The sequence below is a fragment of the Rhipicephalus microplus genome, chromosome X (genome assembly GCF_043290135.1).
Source record: "Rhipicephalus microplus isolate Deutch F79 chromosome X, USDA_Rmic, whole genome shotgun sequence".
In the NCBI taxonomy this organism is placed as follows: Eukaryota; Metazoa; Arthropoda; class Arachnida; order Ixodida; family Ixodidae; genus Rhipicephalus; species Rhipicephalus microplus.
The window spans coordinates 71,866,405-71,873,256 of NC_134710.1; positions in this window are offsets into that span (position 1 = coordinate 71,866,405).

Consider the following 6,852-nt stretch of genomic DNA (forward strand, 5'->3'; position numbering starts at 1 on the left):
CCACCTCCGCCAAACATTTTTTTGGTGTGCTCGGATCAGTTTTCCGATATAATATTTTCGGTTCTGTGCACCTCAAATATACCCACATAACAAAAAAAAAAACTCGCAAAACAAAATTGTCGTCTGGACATGCATGTTCGATCTCTCGTGGAAGCACCCTGAGCCTGAGGCATATACGAATGCGGACAGACAATTATTAAAGGCAGTAATTATAAAAAATTAAGACAATTACCATTTAATCCAGTGAAAACAAGCGGTCCAACCCAATGGGCCGATTGAAGTCCTTCCTGCGAATATTTTATAGCCACTTTGAAATTTCTGAAAGGCGGCCATGGAAGACCATGCTGCTTGCGATCATTGCGGCAGCTATGAAATGATTGGGCACGTTCTCTGTCACTGCCCTTGCTACAGCGTGCAAAAACAGCCGCTAGCGGCTGCATTAGCCTGCCTTGATGACACACCCTTGTCAGAACAGTCAGTGCTCGAAAGCCGACATCATCTGTCTTCGCACAGAAAATTAGTGAAGGCCTTATTGAACTTTTTGCGTCGTGGCCTATTGAAAAGACTATAGCACCTCCACTCTCTTTTTTTCTTTTTCGCGTGTTCATTTTGCTCATCGCATTTTCTTTTTTATTCCCCATTCCCTCTCCACTTAGGGCAGGTTAGCAAACTGGATGCCCTGATTTCTGGTTAACCTTCCTGTTAACCTTCCTGCCTTTCCCTCATTTTATTCTCTCTCTCTGAAAGGTGGCCTCTGGTAATCTTTGCGGGGTGATGAAATTTGGCTAATTTGGCTGGCGAAACCAAAACCGATGCACCAAACAGCGCACCTCCCATTGACTTTGACAACACTCTCAATGACGACACTGTTTCTCTCGCCGTTGTCAACCGTCAATCTATATACTTCGTTTCGAAGCAGCGCTTTCCTGCCACATGGTCGCTTACCGACGATATTTTATCCTCCTCCCCCATCGCGAGGGAAAGAATGCCGTCACTGGGGGCGTTTTCAAGTGAATGGTAGATGCGATTTTTGGTGCGTCGGTTTCAGCTTCGCCAGCTAAATTAGCCACATTTCATCGCGCCGCGGTGATTACCATGCTTTTCAGAAATTTCAAAGTCGCTATGGACCATTCGCAGGGATGACTTGAATTCGCCCATTTGCCTCCACCACTTAGTTCCACTGGCTAAAAAATTGTGCTAATTTCTACAATCATTGCCACTAGACCACCGTGGTGGGGCAAGGATGTATACGCGCCGCTTTTTGTGTAGGATCTTGCATAAAAGCATAGTCTTGATTTTTTTTGGCCATCCAGGCGACATGTGCATCAGTTAGTCCACAAGTGCGTGAAATACGATCCAACACGAAACGTATTTTATGAGTAAAATGTATTTCGAATCCCGCCACACCAAGAAAGCTTTTTGTTCTATATATATTTTTTCTTCATGCACTCCCTTTTTCAGTAACACAACGTGCCAGTTTTAGCGAACGGTCTGTTCGGCAAACGACGATGAGACCAGCAGAGCGTTTTCCGCTGTAAAGAATTATTGGCCATTCCACTCTGTTAGTGTGATTAACCAGCGACGCCGTTAAATTGACAGAGGTGTAACACCCCACTTAGTAATTGCGTGATAATTAATGAGGCTCACATCAAGTAATTATCTGATTGCCATGTATATAATTTGTGCAATTACAAACAGGCAGAGAATTTGCTCGGTGTTCGAAAATTTCTCTTTTCATCTCTTACTTTGTTGCGTGAATGGTGGTGACCTCGTAGTCGCCATGATACACCGCCAATGACTCGGGGACGATGCGTGTTCGGTTCTTGGCTGGTGTTAAATCTGCACACAACCGTCAAAGTGCATCACGTCTGTCACCCTGTATGGCATGAGACACGGTTCGACACCACGGTGGTCCATGCGTCTTGCTTACTGGATTTGACCAAGGCCTCCTTTATTTCAATGCCAGTGCAAACGCGTGCTTTTCAACGGGAGCCATCGCTCATGGAATAATTCAGGGAGTGGTCGTGATGCGGCGCTATATGAGGGGTCGCGCTGCTCGCGTCACACGTGCTTCCGAGCGCTTTCCCCCAAAGATGCGAGAGACTTGTTTCCCACACCAATATCATACGTCTGTCCGCTTCGATCCTTTATGCTGCTTCTTTCTGGCTCGAGACAATGCCGCCGCCACGTCACAGAGCAGCACATTCAGAAACGTTGCAGTGACGCTTCCTTATTGGTTGCCCGCATAGCGCCACCAACCGCGACACGCTATCTCAAAACACTATATTTCACAGAGCCAACGTGAAAGCCAATATTGTGAACACGAGGAATGCAAGACGCCGCCACACAGATTTGTACACAACTGAACAAAAAATTACTTCATATAATTTCCGTGATAAGGCACTGCATGAGGGCCTACTCTCCCCCATTACCGCAAAGCACACCCGAAGGCTAGGCAATGGGAGAGAGTGGGAAAAGACTAAAGGAGAGGGTGGTGAACAGCTGGATCGGGCGCATCTGTCAGGCACTGATAAAATAGAGAAGGCGTTGCTTTGAGAAACCGCTCTCTGACGAGAGCAGTGATATATCTTTGCTTTATTTTTGTTGTTGTTGTTGTGGACTCTTTGAACATCACTTTTTATGGGAGAGTTCTACGCGGACGACATGAAATCCCGGATTTTAACCTACTATGGCTTCGCTGTGAGAACACGAATGTATACAACCTGGAGATAGTACGGAGTAATAGACTTGCAAAGTTAATGCAACAATGAGTGAAAAGTGCGTTCTAAAACAACAAAGTTCACTTCCCCAGTCAAACTATATTCACAAAACACCCACTACAAAGGACTATTCTGACAACAAACTTGAGGTCCTCCGGAAATCACATGAAACTTGAAACATTTTTTCTAGCCTATCGAAGCTTCTCTTCACGACAACGAGAACAAGGGAGTCACATACAATGTTATTATGGCCCCAAAATCACTGTCATTCCGATGGGTTCCTTATCATTTCTAAGGGCTCTTTGCCGTCCGCCGTTCGCCTTCCCATATATGATGAAGACTTAGATTGATTACATTTTCGTCTTACGAATATTTCTAACAATACGTACTTTTGTTAAAACGCAGGAACGGATGTGGCAGACAAAGTCACAAAGTAGAAGCGAGATGGTCAATATTTCCCCCCATCTACAAGTGTTACAGGCTTCCAAGTATCAACCTACGTATTCCCTTCCGCTGCACATGAGCTGACAGGGCCATTAAGAAAGAGCAAGAGAAAAAATGAACAGAAAAAAAAAAGATTGCAAGGGCACTCGCTTGCGGTGACAAACAATTGTCACGGGGGCTAAGATTGATGCTCGTTCTTCAATTTGGCAGCGGTGAGTAGTTCGACAGAGGCGCCAAATTGGACGAACAACGCAGTAAGGAATGGCCGCAAAAGCGCTCCCACAGACACAGTAGTAGAGGAAAGGAATGAAAGAAGCAGAGGGTGTCCTTCGCGGCATCCTCCATCCGCCCTCGGTATTGAAGAGAGCACTTGAACAGGGGGGGGCTGGCATCCCACCGAGGTCTCTTACGTGTGGCGGTGAACAGACCGGCAACACGGCTCCCGACAGGCTACCGCTGATGGACGACGTGCACTCTTGTCGCCCAGCGCTGGCGCCGGGAGCGAGGGAGCCTTTCGAGACTGGCGGGTCGGGTTGTCGCGGCGCCGACGCTGGTCGCGCCGGCGGCGCTGAACGACGACGACGATGCGTGTCGGACAGCGACAAACGAGATTGATTGTCGAATGTTCTGGCCGATGCATCACCTTCGGTGGCCTCCACTCGAAGTGGCCTCGCGGCGTGATAGGAGGCCGCGCGAAGAGCAGCGCAGGATGGGAGGGCGTCCGACGACGGAGAACGTCAGTCGAGAGCTGCGCTTTCTCGTCTTCCGAACCGACTGGAGCACCAGGTGGCGGCACTTACGTCCCATTAGTGGTGATAAAGAAAAAAAAACACAATCACAGGAAAGGGTGACAGTCTAAAAAAGCCACTGACCTCGTGATCTCCACTTTATATAAATGGCAAGGGTTGTACAGCGAATGCTACACTATATAAGAAGGCAGACTTATTTTTACTTTGATGGAGGGCTACCCAAGGAGTCAGTGTGTTTACGCAACAGGGAAAAAATGAACGAAAAAATGTCGAATAACAAATAGGTTAAAGATGAAATGGGTAAAGAAATTAAGCATAGAAGGAATAGAAATAATCAATTGTGGGTGTCAATTTATTGAAGTCGAATGAATGTGCGATAGGAGATCGAGAGATTGTAATGAGGAGTGTGCATCACAAGGTTGTCCGCTGGAGATAACTACTGAACACTTCGTGATTCGCAGTGACATTCTGGAATCTGTGCAAGAGTGTGTTTATCTAGACAATTTAGTCTCAGTAGAATCTAGCCACGAGATTTACAGCATAATAAAAGAGATATGCAGCAGGAAACCAAATTTTGGCGTATTGCAAAAAAAAAAAGAATAAAGAGAACTTCATTGGATTCTACCACCGCTAAAATATTGTGCGGAATCTTTAGGTTAAGAATGAAGTAAAGAGCCTTATTTGTGGAATGTAATAAATAAAGCAGAACGTTCTGATACAGCAACGCAGTAGTTTTAGTCAGGTAGCTAAAAAAAGTAGTCGATATGCTGAATGACATTACTTTTCAATTATATTAATAAGATGACAGGCTGCTATTAGTTAGGCATGTTTATTTTTTCCTATAGGTATCGTACGTACTTGTGGAAGCAAGTGAGCCCATTTTTTGTGTGTATGTGTGTTTGTGAGTGTCTAATGTCTTTTGCATGTAGTTCCTTAGCTGCACATCCTTATAATCTACGAGCACATGCACACAGACGCGCGCGAGCAACAAGTTGACATTTGTTCTTTGAAATGTGAAACTCTACGTAGACTCAACCTGCTTCTCAGCAATTCTGGGTTGTATAAACGGCGCGTTTCTCCACATCGTGCTCTGGAATAAGTTGTCTCGAAATGTTAAAAAATTTTTAATAAAGAATATAAAACAAGGTTTCGCGTGGAGGTTATTGAAGTTTCCCGTTTTTGGTATGTATCATACGGGAATAATACTGTAAAGAACATTTTACCCGCCGCTACCAAAAGAAGAAAACGAAAAATACAAACAAACAAGGCCACTATAATTAGGATGGTTAGTACACAGTGTGCATTTTGAAGGGTCTTTTGTGAAGTCAATTCAGTGGTACTCAATCAATAAACAGTGTAATGGTAAGTACTAATGACATCACACAAAGGCATAGTGGTTACCGCAAGGTTTTCTTCTTTTTGTTGACTGATATAGCATTATTTTTGTTTCTCTGAGCACTCCCTCCTTATGTGTAAGCTATCAAAACAATAGTGCCATGCTGGCTGTCTAAGTGCTAAGAGCGGAATTTATATAAATATATATATATATATATATATATATATATATATATATATATATATTCGTGTAGTTCCTTCAACAGGTATTCGGCACCCCACTCAGATTGCAGGTAAACCACAAGTTTCTCACGTTTTTACCGCAAGCGAGCTGATAAAGCAAAACAGTGCTGGTAATGCCTCGAGCAGGGTGCCAGAACGAAGTGTTTTTTGTTTTATTTGCAGTTTTGTCTTATCGCAAAAAAGTTCTAGTTTAATTCTGTTCCGGAATGAAAAAAAATCTTCTGTATCGGTTCCTAATGGTTTTCATTTGTATGCAACAGTTGAAATAATTTCACAATAGCGCTCTTTTAAGAAAGTCGAACACAGGCAAAACACGTTCTTTTCATGTTTTTTAGAGGAATGAAAGTAACTGTACGACAAATTCTTACCGTATAGCTTGAAGCCCCAACCATTTAATTTATTGAAATTATTTTATCGAAGGGAATTGTGACATTTTTTGAGCAGGCTCATAGGTTGGGGCCTAGGGAGCGAGCATGAACTCAAAGGCACGTCATCGAATCACCATGTCATGGGGGATGATGTGCTGACTCTCTGATGTGCAAGACCGCTGTTCTGATAAAACAAACTTCTACGCCAAGAATTCCCTCTCCACGCTGGCCAACGTGACAGGCACGCGAAAGTTCCCTTGCATTACTACAAGCACCTCTGGTTCCCACTGTTTTTGTTTTTCGCACAACTTCAGCACATTTTTTCTTTGTAATTTCTGCCTGAGGTAAGACCTATTACTATATTCCGAGAATTTGATCATTGCTCACTTGCATGATTTCCGCAGTTCCTGATTGCCAAGTTTTTCTCTGAACCAAAAAAAAAAAACAAAACAATCGAATGAAGTTTGGCTTAAATCCGGAACAAAATAACAGATAACATTTTGTTTACGTTTTCATTCCGATCATTTTTTATCAGTTCTTGGTTTCTCTTTTCTTCCGCTCTGACACACTGGAACCGAGACACAGCTCTGAACGCCGTCTGAGAAGCGGTGAATGTATAGCTGCGACGCCTGATGTGTTCACTGCGCGCACGGCGGTCGCAACATGTGAATTGAGGAGCGTTTCGGATCGAATTTCCTTGCATTCTGCTCCGCTCCGTGACGATGGGAGCGCAACTATAGCCCCGCGCAGCCAAATGCACTACCGACACACCCGGCGGTCAGGAAGGGAGCACCCTCTATCTTTTTTCCTCCCCTCGCGTTTGACGCAACCACGGCCCTCCTCGGCGGGAGAGAACATTGCGAGCGGCACACGTGGCGGGAGGGGGGGCAAGCCCCAAAACGTCGATCGATTCTAATCTGGGCCGATCCAGCTGTCGTCTTCTCCATTGGATGGAGCGGTGCGCGCCACACGTACACACGTATGCACCGCCGC